This window comes from Rhinolophus ferrumequinum, chromosome 6 (genome assembly GCF_004115265.2).
Source record: "Rhinolophus ferrumequinum isolate MPI-CBG mRhiFer1 chromosome 6, mRhiFer1_v1.p, whole genome shotgun sequence".
NCBI lineage: Eukaryota > Metazoa > Chordata > Mammalia > Chiroptera > Rhinolophidae > Rhinolophus > Rhinolophus ferrumequinum.
In genome coordinates, this window is record NC_046289.1 from 92,413,273 (window position 1) to 92,432,213 (window position 18,941).

Sequence of the window (18,941 nt, forward strand, 5' to 3'; positions counted from 1 at the left end):
GTTCATTAGTATATATTCAATAGTAATATATTCACACTTTTTGTTTAAAGAAATGCTATATATGTGCACCTCAAAATGGCCCAAAATAATTGGTAATTGAAGCAACAAATATTTTATTACAGAATAAATATATTTAATTGTTTTCAGAAAACTCATAATGTGATAACTATATTTATCCATATGTTAAACCATATTTAGGCTATTACTCTTATTAGCTTATTTTATTTGTATTTATTAAGCATGTAACCTAATACCACTCTCTACTGAACTATGCCTATGTTTAAATATTATTTTAACATGATATTGTTCTCGTATATATACCCTGTATTCCTGTCAATGTCCATTAAAAATGTCATAATTGTTAAAATGTTCTTAAAATATTGCTTTTGAAAACAGTCAGAGAACTAAGCAACATATTATGCCAGGGTGTATAATTAAGGTCATTTGACATTTTGAAACTGCAGTTTCAATAACAAATGTCAATTATATTTTATTTTAATAAAAAATGTTGCACAATATCATTTATTAATTAATTCAAAACCATCTATTGAGAGCCTATTACTGAAACAAATTAGACAGAATGTTTGTTCTTCACAAAACTTAAAATCAAACTTAGTAACTGCCTCATTGAGATGTGAGGATTAAGCGTTAATACATGTAAAGTGCTCCAAAATGTTTAATACAAAGTAAGCATTGCATAAGTTGTAGCTGATATAACAATAATTACATCTTCTAGTCCTACTGCTAGTATTATTACTAGCAATTGTTATGAATGTGGAAAGGGTGCTGTGAGAGAGAGATTAATTTAATTATCACTCAAAAATATATAATTACAAACTGGGAACGTATAACATAATTAGCATGCGCATCTGACCTAATACAGGGGATTGTAATCAACTTTATCCATTGTCTTTAACTGGAAAACTTACCTGAATACATTGCAACAAGATTACAACCTTATAGTTGCAATCCTAAAAAATACATTGCAACTCTAAAGTAAAAAATGAAACCACAAAAGTATTAGAAGTAATCAATTGAGATTTTGCTTAGGTCTTTGTGTTCAGCTTTTCCAAGGTGAATTAAAATTCAGAAATCATCAGATGGAAAAATTCAGCTGTATAATTTTTTTTTAAATGTACAGTATTACATATAAATGAGAAGATAAATGCATAATGAATATTTCCAAGATATATGACAGAATTCTTATATACAGTAGAAATGATATAATCAAAATGAAAAATATTAGCGGTTAAAAATATAATGGTTAATTATGGAATACAATTTGGAGGAGGCAAGGGTTTACTCAGCAGGATGCTTTGATAATTTCTTTGGCAAGAAATTGGACTTAGTGGTAGAGTAGATAAAGGTAAAAGGATTTGAGGTATATTCAAGAGATAAAATTTGCAGAAATTGGTTATGAACTGGAGATAAGAAATGAAACACAGGTAAGTGTCAGGAATTATTCCTAGTTTTTCTGTGGCTTAAGCAATGGGATGGGTGATGGGAGTATTTAGTGTAATGGGAACACTGGAGGAAGAAAAGGCTTGAGATAAATTAGGTTAAGATTTACACAGGTTACATCTGAGAGGTAAGTGCAGCATTCAAGTACAGATTTGTCAGGTGTGCAAGGCTGGGGAGGTCACACTAAAATTTTGAGAACATTATTTATGGACATGATCTTCGGCAATTGTCAAATAATGTTAGCTAATGAAAACCATATATTGCATAGTAGTTCCCGTAAAGAAAAACAAAGGAAGTTGGGAAAGACAGATTAAAAGCAAATACTCCAGGGCAAGATTGCAAGACTAGATGGGGAATGGGGTTATGGCAGAAAAATAAAATATTATATCAAGGCCAGCCAACTAATTAAGACAAATAATGTCAATTATTTTAATTAAACAGATAGCATCAACAAAAAATATTGGACCACAACATAAATTTTAACGCAGATTAAGCAAAGGTAGCATGCAATAGTCAATAGTGCAGTTCTTAATAAAAAAGAAACCTAACAGGATTTTTGCCCCTCTCTAAACCCAACTCCAGAGACATGAAAACAAGAGGGAGATTAATGGACCTGAGGGGAAAACTGCAGACCCCACATGAACCTTCTTAACTTCTGGGGCCATGAAGTGCTTTTTTTATGGTTCTTCTTCTATTTCAAATGGAACTCTTTGTTGTATTTATTATTTTTTGTCTTTATTTAAAAATGACAGCTTTTGACATTATAATGTGGCTCACATATTACTAAAATTTCATCATAAAAATTAAGGGCATTACCTAACAAGATTTGTTAAACAGAGATTTAGGAGAGAAAAGGCATTTAACTGAGTTGAAATGTCTTAAAAGCAAAAGGCTCCAGGATGCTTAAGGATTGAATAAATAACTTTGGTTTCTTGGTTTTCATTTTTATTTTTATACTTATTAACTGCTTGTTTTAGGCACTTCAAGAAATTTGAGGGCTGATTTTCCCCCAGCAGTTACACAAGAGTAGTCTTTAAAAGCCATTGTCACTGAAATTGATGAGTATTTGAATACTATGGAATATCTAATTCTGTAGAAGAGATGCACTATTAACACTTTATCAGAATCACTATTAGCTTTTCCTTTCTATTAATAACTGCGGTAGCTGAATATTTGCTAGAACCGCATGAAATTCATTAATTAGACTGTGTAAAAACAAAACCATACATCTAACCCACAGAAGCATTTCAATTTAAAAGTTTTAAAGCTATGAACAGTGTTAAATTGCAGAAACATCCTGAGATACTAAGCAATTAACTGTAGATGTATCAATAATTAAGACAATATTTTATCATATTTTGCTCAGATCTCTTTTTAAAAAGAGGTAGAATTTTATAGATTTGTGGAGCCCCACATTCTACCTCTTTCCAGATACATTTCCTTCCTCCCTCATGGCATGGAAGAACTATATACCAAATGTATTTTAAAAAATATTTACCTAATATGGTTTTACACTTTTCCAACATATGTTTGAATGCATAGAAGTTATATCTAAAACTATGCAAATTAAAAAAACAACTATTTTCTTCCAAAATACTTTTTTGCTATACTGAAAAATTTTTTTTCTATAACTGAGGTTTCGTTTTCTTGTTTTTTTTTCCCCCCAAAGCTACTGAACTAAAGTAGGCATGGCATTGTATTGATGTAAAATGTATGTAACACAAGAGTTACAACAGGAATTTCTTCCCCCTATTTGTCTATCTTTATTGCTTCCGATATGGCCGTAATATCCTCATGCTATCAGCTAATAATGGTTAAGAATCTGCCATATGTTCAAGCCAATGTTATCCAGCATTTTATAGTAGAGAAAATATGCATTTTCTCCAGATTTACACTACTTTGTATCGCAATACTTCATTTGCTGCAGTCTGTAAGACAACTGAGAATCCACAGATCTAGTTAAATATACAGATAATCACTTTCTTTTTTAGTAGTACAACATAATATCTTTTTAAAAAAATAGATTTCACCAGAAAATGAGGATTATGGTGTTTTTAAGGCATGAAATACATTATTTTAATTTTAGTATTAGGACAGAGTTAGCTCAGTGGCGCTATTACAGATAAAATTGATAGTTGGCTGTATGCCTTGACTTTTTATTACCCCAAAACAATACATTTTATTTTGATACTTTAAAGTTTTATTTTCTAATCTTGACTAAAATGTCCAATTCTATACTTAACCTAAGGGAACTTCATTCTGTTTCTAGTCAAAGACAGTATTTCTCTTCCTCACCACCATTATAGAGTCACCAAATCAGCTAGCCAGCGCATTTCTTTTCCACAAAGGGTGTCAATGGGCACTTGTCTTATTAGGGAGAGGACTTCATGGACGGTGTAGATGCCTGATCATTGTGCTGTACACCTGAAGCTGAATAATATTGAAAGTCAAATATATATATATATACACACACATATATATGTATATATTCACAGGATTGGGGGTACAGCATAGGGAACAGTCAATGGAATTGTAGCAGCTATATACGATGTAAAAGGGGTAGTAGATTGGGGGAGGGGGTTATCACTTTGTGAGGGGTGTAAATGTCTAACTATAATATTGTTTTGTACACCTGAAACTAATAAAAACAAAGAAAAAAACCTAGTTAAACTTATTGTTAGTCTAATATATGTACCTGTTATATTATTTGTATTATATGGCATATTAGAAATGCTTTTCTCATTCCACCACAAAAGTTCCTACTTTATCTTGAGCTGTGGCTTTGCTCATTACCTAAGCATTACTTGCCTATTATGATCTGGTTTTCAAGCAACAGTTTTTTGAAGTTGAAATTATATTAAATATCTTTGTTTATAGTGACTGCTTGACTCCTGGTTTTTTTGGTGTTCATTTAATACAATTGTCAACTCTGGATGCCCTTATAAAATAATTTTATATTAACTGAAAAGAAAAAAATTTTAAACACTATTCAGTCAATTAGTATCACTTTATAAACAAGGGGGCTTCAAAGTATACATTTGTTTAAAAAAGACAAAATTTATAAAAAATTGTAAAATTTCTTTGAAATATTTGAAATCTGTGCAAATATTTTAATATTATTAAAAAATCACAGTATTGCTATTATTATTGACACTTGCATTAATAATAAAAGTGCTAATTTAAAAAAGTAGGTCTAATCCATACAAGAATATATGGACATCCAGAGGGTCAGTGTGGCAGATTGAGTACTTTCTGAGCTTAATACCATTCTCAGATGAGCAACCCTAAATAAAAGCATTCTTGAGTGTTCAAACATACTGGGAATGTTTGATAAAATTCATACCTGAAACATTTATTTTCATAAAAAATGTTTGATGTTTCTAATATACAGTCTGACATGCTTCAGTGTTTGCATAAGCATGTTTTTTTTTTTTTTTTTTTTTTTTTTAAAGAATTGGGTTCATATATAATGAATAGCATATATTGTTCTTAAAAAGTCCGTAAACTCAGGAGAGGAAACTGGACTAGAAACTCTAGACTCAAGTGAATTATCCTTCAATTTCAGGGTCTCAATGTCTTTTCTTATTAGAAAATTCACACTTGCACCCTTGGAAATCTACATTCTAGTCTCTAAAGTAGTATTACCTGGGTAGTCTATGTAAAACCACAGGAAATAAATATGAATCTCTGTTACTATGAGAAGGCATGTAGAAGTTGCAGCTCTAATATAACAACAGTAATGGAACTTGCAGGGACAGCCCTATGCAAAACAGACAATCAAGCAAATTTTTCATTTCTAGGAAGACTCTTCTCTCCACCTAGGAGATTATCTTTCAACTCATTTCATTCTTACAAGACCATTAGCTACTAAGTTATTACAAGATAAATTGCTAAGTCTTTAAATTAGATGAAAAGTCCAAGATTATACCTTGTCTGTAGGACCCACTTTATACAAGAAGACTAATAATGATAGAAAATATTTCAGATATTCAAAGCAATTTCCGGTGGCCCAAGGTCAAGACTGGGAAAACTACTTTAGAGCTGGTGGGACCTCTTGAAATCCATGTCAAAATACTAAGTACTAATCTTTACAAGTGAAAGCATGTTTCATTTTTCTTTTCACTTGCCAAATATACTCATTATATTTCCAGACTCTATTTTACACTTTTATTTATATTCTTTTGAGGTTGCACACAGACTATCTCATATGTAATTGTTGATACCAAACAGTTTGCATCAATATGAATATGCCACTAACCCACACACAAATTGGAAAAAAAGATGCAAATATAAGTAAATTAAAAGAGTATTATATAATATTTATGAAACATTAAAATGTCTCAAGTGATTATCTATGTATACAAAATTGTACTAATATAAACTAAACTATATTTACTTTATTGTTAGGTCAGTCACAGCAATATGACTGATCAGCAAGTACACAGAAATCATGTACTCATAAGTGTGAAGTCCAATTCATGATGACAAAAAGAAAAAAAAATCACATTTGCTGAATTCTTTGAAGATTAGATAATTACAACCAAATCAAACAATATCTCAGTAGCCAGGGGCAACAGTTATATTTAGTTGGTAGTCATAAAAATAACTGAAGTAAATGTAAATTTCTGATATAATGGGCACTGAAGATATACACACAGATATAGAAAAACTGTTGAAAAATTTAGAAAGTTATGTTACATTGATAGAATTTATAAAACTTTTCTTAATTTCAAATAATGGCATGTAGAAATTTCCAGTGAAAATAGTGAAGTAGGTAAACACTATGCTTGCTTCCTCTGATGACCACATCAAAAGTGCAACTAAACTACAGAACAACAATCATTAAAAATTGCTTGACGTCTAGCTGAACCAAAGTCCTACAACTAAGTACATACAGAAGAAGCCACCTTGAGACTGATAGGAGAAGCAGAGATGTGGAACAGGCTCCTGCCACACTCGCATATGACCATTAAAAATTGGGAGGGATATCTCAGCTGCAGAGGTCCCCCCAGAAAAGTGAGGAGACCCAGCCCCACACCAGACTCCCTATCCCAGGGTTTCAGCACCAATGTAAGTCCCCACAACATCTGGCTGTGAAAAACAGTGGAAGATTGTGGTTGAGTGAGACGGAGGGCTCCTGCAGTCCCAGGCGTTCCTCTTAAAGGATACACACACAGACTTACTCGCTGACAGACTCCACACACTCTGAGCTCCAGCATTGGGACAGCAGCTCGAAAGATGCAAAGGATATAGGGAGGAACTGAGCTGTCTGGCTGCAGGGTGAAGCCTGGAGGTCCAGCTTTCTCCTGGATGGAGGACCTAGTGGAAGCCATTGTTCTTTGTTGAGCCTTCTCCAATCCCAATGTGCATACACAGGTGTCCACCATATCTGAGTCTTCATCAACCTGGCTAACACCATTCATCGGCCATACCCTAGTGATCCCCTGAGACTTTGCATCACCCAACTTGTGGGCATACCTAAGCCACTTCCAGTGGCTTTTCCGTACAAATGGCCTGTCTTGGCTCACACTGTAGACTATCCTAAAATCTCTCTCAAAGATTCATTAAACTGAAACAGGAAATATATGGATTTGGCGTGTCCTGTACTTTTTGCTGAGCAGATGAAAAATAGGCAGTAGTGGCAGCTGGCCTCAGTTTGTGGCTTGGCCTCTTGAGATACCTCCAAGCCCAGTCAAGGTAGCAGCTAGTTGAGGGTTGATTTGTGGCTCATGCCAGGTTGTCCCAGGCAGGGCATAAGCTGCAACTGAACTTGGCCTGTGGTGCAGGGTCCCTACCAGGAGGCCTGGGGCTGGCCGTCTGATAGGCTTCAGCTAGAGCTGAATCAGCAGACATATCCAAAGGGCAGACTGGGCAGTCACCAGAACTCTGCTAAAGCAAATCCTGTTCTGTGAAGTCAGCCCCTGCACAATAGTTTCTCCACAGTCTTCACAACCAATCAGACCAAGGGTCCATCCCTGCCATTGACATGCAATCAGCAACCAAGGCTCAACTACCCACAAGAGGGCACACACAACCCACACAAGGGACACACTCGAACCACCCACCTCAGGTGACCAGGGAGACTCTACCACTGGGCCACTGGGCCACACGGAACACCTACTACATAAAGAAACCCTACTAAGACTGAGAGACATAGGAGCTCTACCTAACATATAGAAACAAACTCAGGGAGGAAGCCAACATGGGGAGACAAAGAAATGTGTTCCAAATGAAAGAAAAAAACAAATATTCCAAAAAACGAACTAGCCAAATTGGAGACAAGCAGTCTACCAGATGCAGAGTTCAAAACACTGCTTATAGGGATGCCTGGTGATCTCAGTGAGAACTTCAACCAAGAGATAGGAAACATAAAAATGGAGAGAGAAAACATAAAACAGAACCAGTCAGAAATGAAGACTACAATAATTGAAATGAAGAATACATTAGAAAGAATCAATAGAAGATTAGATGAGGTCAGCCAGATGGCTCACTTGGCTAGAGCATCAGCTGTTAATAACAGGGTTGCTCGTTTAATTCCTGCATGGGATGGTGGGCTGAGCACCCTGTAACTATGATTGAAAATGGCGACTGGACTTGGAGCTGAAGGGTCCTGAAAAAAAATCACTGTTCCTTAATATTCACCGATAAAACACACACACACACACAATAAATAAATAAATAAATAAATAAATAAATAAATAAATAAATAAATAAATAAATGAAAAAAGAAAGAAAGAAAAGAAAAAAATAACAAATAAAAAAAAAACAACCCAAAAAACAACAGTAGATTAGATGAAACAAAGGATCAAATAAGTGATTCAGAAGATAAGGTAGTAGAAAACACCCAATCAGAACAGAAAAAAGAAAAAAAGAATCCAAAAACATGAGGAGAGTTTAATTGGCCTCTGGGAAAAGAGCAAGCATAATGAAATTCTCATCATAGGGACACTAGAAGGAGAAGAGAGAGAGCAAGGAATTGAAACCTATTTGAGGAAACAATGATGGAAAACTTCCCTACCCTGTGAAGGAAAGAGACACGTACAAGCTGAGGAAGTGCAAAGAGGCCCAAACAAGATCAGCCTAAACAAGCCCACACCAAGACACATCCTCATTAAAATGCCAAAGGTTAACACAAAGAGAGAATTCTAAAGGCAGCAAGAGAAAAGCAGTTAGTTACCTATGAGGAAGCCCCATAAAAATGTCAGCCAATTTCTCAACAGAAACATTACAGGCCAGAAGAGATTGGCATGAAATATTCAAAGTGATGAGAAACAAGCACTTACAACCAAGATTACTCTACCCAGAAAAGCTAGCATTTAGAATTGAAGGACAGATAAAGAGCTTCCCCAACAAGAAAAAGCTAGAAAAGTTCATCACAACCAAACCGTAAGAAATAGAGGAACCTAACACCAAAAACCAAAACACAAAATATGAATAACATAATGTCAATAACTACATGTCTATCAGCAGTTACTTTAAATGTAAATGGATTAAATATTCTAATCAAAAGATAGGGTGGTTGAATGGATAAGAAAACAAGACCCTTACATATGCTGCCTACAAGACACTCACTTCAGATCTAAAGAAAGACACAAACTGAAAGAAAAGTGATAGAAAAAGATTTTTCATGAAAATGGAATGCAAAAACAAAACAAAATAAAACAATGCAATGGAGTTGCAATACTTATATCAACAAAATAGACTTTTAAACAAAGGCTATAACACAAGACAAAGAGGGACCCAGTAATCCCACTTCTCGGTAATTATCCAAAGAAACCCAAGCTACTTTGAAGGGATGTTTGCATCCATATGTTCATTGCAGCATTGTTTACAATGGCTAAGATGTGGAGGCAGCCTGGGTGTTCATCAATGGATGAATGGATAAAGAGGAGATGGTACATGTATATGGTGTAATATTGTTTGGCCATGGAAAGGAATGGGTTCTTGCCATCTGAAGTGGCATGAATAGACCTGGAGGATATTGTGCTGAGTGGAGTATTCAGACAGAGAAAGACAGATGCAATGTGATTTTGTTTATATGTAGAATCTAAAGAACAAAATAAAAAAAGAAAACCAAAACTCATAGATACAGAGAACATTTTGATGGTTTCCAGACAGGAGTGAGTTTGGTGGAGTGGGTGAAAAAGTTGAAGGGATTAAAAAGTACAAATTGGTAGTTACAAAATAGTAATAGGGATGTAAATTAAAGCACAGAGAATATCACAACTATTATGATAATAACTGCACATAGTGCCAGGTGGATACTAACCAAACAGGGCATCATTTCTTAAATTGTTTAGATGTCCAATCACTATGATGTACAGTTGAGATTAACATAACATAATATTGAATGTCAACTGTAATCGAAAATTTTAAAAGGGAGTAATTAAATATGGTAATACATGTAAAGAACATAGAACATTACCAGACTATAGTATATATACTTCATGCACAGCTATTAGGAATAGGTAATGGCTATAATATTCAAACTATTACCTTCAAATTTCAACTCAACTTCTTGTTTCCATCTTTTCAGAAATGGTTTCTCTAACTTGAAATAAACTAAAGCAACTTAAACATTCTATGATATTTTGCCTTTCTTGTTTGAACTTTTTAAAACAGGAACTTGAAAAACTTAGCAATCCTTCATGAGGTACTTGTACAGCAGTAGTTTTTATGTAATTTTTTTGAAATCAGTCATGTTCAAGATTTATTATTCAAAGGTAAATATTGTTCTAGCCATTTTAGTCAAAATATTTTATTTTGACTGCTGAAAAGTAATCAGGTTTTTTGGTATAAAAATAGTGTGAAAATTTGTAGGACTCTACATTTAACACCACTTAAGAAACCTGAAATACAACTGAAAATGATAAATCTAAACAAATAGTAATTTATAATTAAAAATGAAATAAAAGCAATACAAATGGTTATCAATTTAAGACAACTGAAAATCATTCATTCTTGGAATTTGAGGAAATGATCACTTAGGAGTGTAACTATGTTTTGAGGTAGTCACACTCCTTTGTAAAGCCCTGAATTAGTCATCAGGAAACTACCAAATGCAAATTTTTTACTTCACACATACTACAATTAAGTACCTTTTAATATATCATTAATAGGTCTCATGATGTAAAAAATGCTTAGAAATCTATACAAATATAAGCCTAAGGAACTGTGTATATCTTGCTCAGAAGAACTAAAGAAAATATTTGCAGTTTGGTTTTTTCTATTGGATAAATCTTGAAAATCAAGAGTGAACTCAGAACAATATTTTAACGATCACTGGTCTTGGAAATGTATAAATCCACGCATAACAAAAGAATGACTCTCTTGTTGGAACATAATATTTAGCCATTATAAAACATAAATTTCAAATTAACATTCCACAAATGGTATTGAGCATCATATGCCAAGCACTGTGCTTGAAACAGTATTTACAGTACTGTTTCCATGGTGACAACATCTAAGAAAGTTAGTATAAGGACAAGACAAAAGATGAAAATGGAATCTGATCTTAGTCTCTTCATTCTAGTATGAAAACATAAAACATTGGTTCTCAAAGTGTTGCCTGAAACCAGCTGTATCAGGAAGTTGTATCACACAGGAAGTTGTTAGAAATACAAACTCTTGGGAGTTTGGTCCAACTGTTTTAAAAATCCTTACAGATGATTTTGACGCATGCTCAACTTTGAGAACTACTGCTATAACACAAAGGAGACAGTGTGCTTAGATTATTAATAAATGCAATACATAAAGTACAAATAGACTATAAACACATATATAAATCTGTGTTCAAACAACTTGCTAGTATTGAAGCATGAAAAAATACAATTAATCTATACTCCATTTCACTTTTGATCCTTTCTTTTCCTTAAAAATATTTGAATGAATGACTGTTTACCAATCACACTCCTAGTCATTTAAGACACTGAACACACACACACACACACACACACACACACACACACACACACACACACACAGGTCTGTTGGATAATTTCTTTGATTTGGATCAATGTCTTGGATTCCATAATACTGTAACCACATATTTACAGACTATAAAAGACACAATTTAGGCATTTAGGAAGTGTCCTTACAATTAAGGAAATATATCAGTCTTCTCTTAATAAAATACTGATTCAAGTGGACAATAGGATAGGCTCTGGTCAATTTAATTAGATCTATAATTGTTGACTTTGAATAATGTTAAACCTATTTACAATCTCTCTCTCACTTTTTCCTATTCCCCTCTTAACTTAATTACTTAAATAAAAATGCAATACTGATTTGTCAGTGTCTAGTATTTTAAAAATTTAGGGCTTTATAACCTTTCCAAATTTTGTTTAAAAGTAGAAATAACACCCCCTCACACACATATACACATTCATACACTCTTCCCTTATTTTTTCTGAAATTGGAAGATTTTTCTACCTATCAGTTCTTTCGTTTTCACTGCAAGTTCTATCATTACTCTCTTCATATAGTAAATTTATGTCTCTATATTTTGTCAGTTCCAGTTCTCACATCTAATGCTTCTAACCTATAATTTAAATATTTAAGGGGAAGTGCCCACTTAAATTCCAATAGCATGTTACTAACTATGGTACCTTTACTTGTTTTATGTTCCTCTATTACTCAACTTTAACAAGCTTAATTTGAAAACATGAGCATACTTGCTAACTTTGATTCAATATTTTATTTCTGTCAATAATTTAATACTTGGGCTCCAAAAGTCTCTTTGAGGTTGTTCATTTTTCTACCACATTCAGGGTCAAGAAAAAGAAAAATTCTAATTAATTTTCCCATACAGTATTATAACAAAAAATAAAATGTGTTAAAAGAGACACAGACTCAGAAAAAATCCTCAGAAAGTACTTGGAATTTTCCAAGACAAAGTACCCTTATTTCACAAAATCGTCTCCACCAGAGGTACGTTGCTTGTCCAGGTCTTTCAAATTTATCATATTTATATCTCCTAACAGATACATTGTGAAGTTAGTATTTATAGGAATGAAGAGGACATGCATTGTCTTTCATTTGGAAGATAAAGATAATTTCGTTTTATACCAACTTGATTCTGGCTTATTTCTTTTCCAGAGCCAAAGAGACCATTTACAAAATGGTTTCTCTACATTTCTCTGTATCCCTTGCTCTTTTCTTCGTCTATATATTTGATGATTTCCAGAACATTCACTAGAGAAATTAAAGTAAATGGCAGAGAATATAAGGTCACTGTACTCTTTAAAATTGTTTCTCAAAATTAAATCAATAGTCAAGCTCTGCCCATTTTAACATTTTCTTAATTCAATATTTTTTCCTCTCCACCTTTACTTGTCTAATTTAAATCTTACTGCAAACCTGCTTAACTGTGGTCTCTGCCTCTATTGTAATATCATTCAATATACTATGTATAATATGAACAGATTAATCTATAGAAAATGTCATTTTATTCATGATTTAAGACTATACAATGAATCCAGATTATCTATTAATTCTCCACCGATTCACCTAGACTGGCATTAAATGCCCTATGTCAAATGGAACCTCTAAATATTTTTCTCAAGAAAATCTAACTGGCTTAAATCAATCATGCACATTATTCTAATTTCACTTCTATCTTATCTTACAACTTTTCTTCAGCATCTGTAGACCGTGGCATAGAAACTAGTACTTCTTCATGCAAGTTGCCAAGGCATAAAAAGTCTTATGACCAAAAGTCACATGACCAATCAATTATACTGCATGCTCTTCAATTTTTTTGCTTCCTCTATGAACACATTAAATTAGGTACTTAGCAGTATTAATAACCACAATCATCATGTATATTGTCATTTGTGTATATAAAAAATTACATATTTTAATTACTATGATCTATTATACTATTAGGCTTTTACTAAACAACAATAAGTGATGAACAATTTAATGAAATAATGAAATTGTTTTAAATGAAAGGAGAAATAAACTATAGCTCAGTAATTCTAGTCACAAAACAAATTTATAATAAATTCATCCAATAATCAATTATACCAAAAAGTATAATTGAGATGAGTAATTTCTTGATTAGTAATTATTAACGATAATTATTTATGAAGAGAATTTGAATATAAACCTATAAAAACTAACAAATAAACCAGTCTTCACCTTGGTGATCGTGTTACTTAACCCCACTATTTTTCAATAGTAATCGCTCTCATACCTATTTCTATGGCATTTGGTACATATTCCTATTTCAATAAGAAAATGAGGACAATGTTCTTTTTTTAAATTCTGGTAATTACTATATGATAAATTTACTCAAAGTTTTACTGACTGGGTAAACAAATGAATACAATAATTCTAAGCATTTCAATATATCAGGACTTAAGAAGACAGGAACAGGAGAAAATAAAGCATTTTATTTAATAAAATACCCTACTTTCCAAAGTGACAGTCAAAAGTCACATGAATTGTGTACCTCTAAGGCCGATTATAAAAAATAACTGTATAAATCTCTAAAATACTTTATTATTAAAAACTACAGTTGTGTATGTTTCAAATGAAGTCAAAGATGTTTATGTTGTTTGGTATATTCAGATAACTTAGATACAGTTTTGCTTGTTTCTCAAGTCATTAGATACCAAGGAAAGCAGACATTGAAATAACCTTTTTCTCTTTCCTATTAAGCAACAAATGAAGCAAATGATTGGGAGGCTAGTAGCTGTCTAAGGAAATTAAACAATTGCTTAGCTGAGCCTAAAAAAGTATAACTTAAGGACATTATGATTTTGGAAAACTTTTTTCCACACATTAACTTATTAACTTGACATGATACATTTGTTCTCTTTTAAGTTTCTTAAAGCAATGATTCCAGAATTCCAATGCTTTTTTTCTAGATACACTGCAGCAACTTTTAAGAAAAGTATATAAGCCAATACTCAAATTTTGAAACAATTTTTCTCATCATATTTAAATATAGACCATACAGTTTAACCAGGAGTCATCTCACTTTACCAGAAAGCCGGCGGTACATTAGGTTCAGTTTCCTATACCCATCCAGCTGTGGATTTAATAACACATCAGTGATTTTATAATTTTACTTAAGAATAGCTAATAAAGTTTCTTACAGCTTCTGGATTAAAAACAAAGTAGGACTCTTTAGAAGTGAATTTACCATTAGTCTTAAAAGATCAAATTTGTTTTTTAGACATAGTCTGATACAGAAGTGTATTACATAATTAAGGCCATATTTGATATTAAAAGCGGATGCTTTGCACTAGATAACATAGATATTTTACGGATAGAAAAAATGTAATGAGATACATAGACTCAAAAAAGAATGGGTTAAAATAAGACTTTAAAATCATAAAATATATAACATAAATTATTAATAATCCCTTGAAGAAAACTTGGTCTCATAATCAAAGATAAAAATGCCAATTATTAGGAAAATAATATCCATTTTTTAAACATGTTGTTAGGTTATATTCTTAACATTATTTATTTAAATATCATCTACCTTATGCTGATTACATTCAAAAGCTCATTGACTCAAGATTCCGAGATAGTTTGAAAGATGAAAAAAGCAATATGCATGTTATATAATCTTCACTACAATGATCATCAGATCAGATTTCCAAAGTGATTTTCTTAAATTACTTGTATCAGATTGTGTCTTAAGACAATGGTGATATCTAAATATATGTATCTGAGAAAGAAGGAACCTACATTTGCTAAGATAATATAAAAATAAACTTATTTTACATTAATACTTTTGTTTCTTATTAAATAGGGAATATTCTTAAAGAACTATATCAACTTCAGGGTCTATAATGTTTTTCCCTATCATCCTAAACTTCTGTGTATAAGGGGATCTTCTAAAGAAGAGTTGTGTATTGAGGCCATTTTGCATATAAAGATTTTCTTGTAAGGGTTAAGTGTAAAGAATATGGTAGTGGGGAAATATACATGCTCTTTCTATTCTTACACTGTATCTACAAAGAACACCTTCCTGGTCACATGGGCAGAAAGCACAAGGTCATTACACTTTATTGAGTTGTCCCTAAAAGATATATCAAAGTTTCTCTCCATGGCAAGATATGGTATCCAAGCAACATTACCAATTAAAATAGAGCATTATAAAAAAGCACCATAGAAAGAAAGAAATAATATTTATTTCTAAATATAAAAGAAAACCCTAAGAACAAAGAATCACAGAAAAGAATGCTATATCAAGTAAAAGAGTCAGCTTCACAAAGTATGTAAGAGAAAGGAATTCTTTTCTGGATCATAGTTTATAAAACCAGGAATATGGTTTTTCTCTGTTGGTTACCATGGATCTCACAAACTTGGGAAGAACAGTATTAGCAGCAGACTTCTTCTGATCTGATCAAGAGGCTTTAAATGAAGACTCAAAGTGGAAAAGAAAAACGTGAATAAGTAAAATGGATATTATGGAGGGCAATTGGTTTGAAATAAAAATATGACACAGTGAAAAATATATCTAGAAATTAATTTTTGAAAAATTATGGCTAGGAATAACACTTAGGCTGAGGACATACAGTGTACTAAACAGAACTAAAATAAAAATAGTAGAAATGTTGAGTTCTTAAAATGCCCTCTTTAATCTTTACGCAACCCTGGCAGATGAGAATAAGAATTGCCACAGATGTTTGTGGAAGGAGTGACATTCCAAGGGAACCTGACCTGTGGGACAAGTAGGGGACGTATTCCACTTTATACTCCAAATGCCTGGTTGGTATCATTATCTTCAATTTACCAGGTAGGAATCCGGGCTTAGGTATGTTTAGAAATATGCTCAATATTATATAGTTATAAAGTGATAAGGCTAGATTGGCTAGAATTGGAAGCCAGATGCATCTGGCATTCATTATGTTAGCAGAATATAATAAGGGGGAAATTTACACACACACACACACACACATACTTATATATGATTATAATTTATTCTAAAGAAGCAGAGTAGGGGGCTATTGTCTAACTACCTGTTCTCAAGAGACAACACAGTGACTGGAAATTGTGCGTCACTGCATATCAGAGCATTATATACTAATATTATGATCAGAAACACAAAGACCAGAAGTTAGAGGAGGTACTCATATTAGGAAAGGAAAATCAAAGAAGAGAAAGTGCATTGGAAAATAACATAGCAATCCTAGCAAAATGATTACAGAAGGTAGTTTATTAATAATGAGCACAAGAGATGGACGAGAAGGAAGGACTTTAGTTGGATCTCTCAGGAGGAAGTCTAATTCTGCTAAAATCAGTCTATGCGATGAGGAGGACCACAATGGTAACTACTTTTCTGTTACTTTTGACTTATAGAGAAGGTGACTTGCATACACAATGGATACACTGGGGAGAAAAGGGATGTTAAAGGATGGAATGATGAGCAGAGTTGGGTAAACTCTGCTGACTTAGAACAGGTGGCTGTCCAGCACACAGGGAGCAATGCCAGTTACCCACATATTCTAAGAAAAGATAAATTCTTAGAGGAAGAATTTAAATTCTTAAATTTCTTCTTAGAGGAAGAAAGTGAGAAACGAAAGATAAAATTATGTGTCTATCATTGCAAATAAACCTATAACCAGAAAAAAGGAAGAGGGGCCTAAAATAATTTAAGTTTACAAAGAACAATTCAGTATTATGTTTCTAGTTTGTTCATAACAGATAATAATAAATGAATATGAATGACCAAATCATGTGGTAAGGACCTGGAAAATGAGTCTGAAGTGTCCAAAGTCAAGAATGCTTTGGGGTAGCCAGATGCCTCAGTTGGTTAGAGCGTTAGCTCTCAACAACAAGGTTGCCGGTTCAATTCCCGCATGGAATGGAGGGCTGTGCCTCCTGCAACTAAAGATTGAAGATGGCAACTGGACTTGGAGCTGAGCTGCGCCCTCCACAACTAGATTGAAGGACAACTACTTGGAGCTGATGGGCCTTGGAGAAACACACTGTTCCCCAATATTCCCCAATAAAATTAAAACAAACAAATAAAACAATGTTTAAGATGTTGCAAATATGAAAGATCTAAAAATATTAGATGTTTTAAGAAAAGAAAGGGGTACGCCCAGTCAACAGAGAAAGAAAAGCCTGCTAATCTTTCTTGTTTATATCTTCTCTATCAAAGAAAATTGTCATCAAATTAAAACAATTTTGATATGGATTTGGAATTTACTCAGATTTTCTTAGGAACTAAAATAAATAAGAGGGAAACTTTCTGAATGATGCATTGCTGTTGGCTGTGTCAGTGACCTGTGAATGCTTAAGTAAGAAAGCAGTGATTATCAAATGTTAGGATGCATTCACTAGGAAAATATTTTTTTTAGATTATTAGACATGTAGGATAAAAATATTCAACACAAAATGTATCTTAATTTGAATGAAGTAGATACTTCATTCATATAGTGTCTTTTATTATGATACGTTTATATGATACTTCATTCATATAGTGTCTTTTATTATGACTTTGTGAACAAGATAGAGAAACATTGGTTTTATGATAGTGCAGCTGAATGGATTGTTGATGGTTGATCAGTTTTTCTCTGAACAAAATTTGTCTTGTCTCCTGTCCAAACTCAAAATGCTATTCTGTGATTTAGTTAAGGAAGTAGAAAACACACTTTAAAAATCTGTGGGAAATCAAGTAAATCTTCAAAAATGTGTTGCTGTGCTGAAACGGTAATCCCAGATAATACACTATGTAACAGAAAACAATGTAAAGATCTACATTTAAATTTCAAAAATATTATTTATATCATGAAAGGATAACTGAGTTTAACAGATATAAGTTAAACATTTAAGACAGATACAATATTGTCACATAACCTATAATCTTTAGCTATCTTAGGAAACCATCAGACTTGATTGTTTTTTCTCAGTTTACTAAAATATTTCTATTCTTCATACATATTAAATTAACTTTTAAAACATCATACATACAGAGGGTGCCAAAAATGTATACACATTTTAAGAAATGAAAATTGTGTTAAAATTGTAATACTCAACATATACCAAAAACAAAAGATGAATACAAATTCCGTTTGACTTCTGCAATTACAAGAGGTGCCCAAAGTGGTTACCATAAGCATCCAGCAAACTGCTGCTTGAGCAACGTGCTAAAATGTGTATACATTTTTTTGGCACCCCTGGTATACTTTGAACCCCTTAGAGTAAAAAAATGTAAGTCTTCTTCTACCTTGTTAGGAAACAAGACAAAGAATTATGAAGTTTAGGTAAGTATGAGCACCCCTTAACTAAGTTTTTTTCATAGCAATTACACCATTGAATTTCTATCACATATCTAGTGCTGAAGAATTTAGAAGGCTCCAAGCATGTTACTTTACTATGTCGGCTGTCATAGTGGAATATACATATGTAAACTTCAAAGATTTATAAATAATTAGAAACAGTTCTGTGTAGAGTAATATTATCTTTGACATAGGAAACTATATTCTGGAACTCATGCAAAATAATTTAACATT

General features: G+C 32.8%; 1 protein-coding gene across 1 annotated transcript in view; it reads right to left on the reverse strand.

The window, feature by feature from the left end:
* The window catches only part of MDGA2 (MAM domain containing glycosylphosphatidylinositol anchor 2), an 806,109-nt gene that overhangs the window by 63,421 nt on the left and 723,747 nt on the right, over positions 1-18,941 (reverse strand). The gene's annotated exons all lie outside the window — the stretch shown is intronic.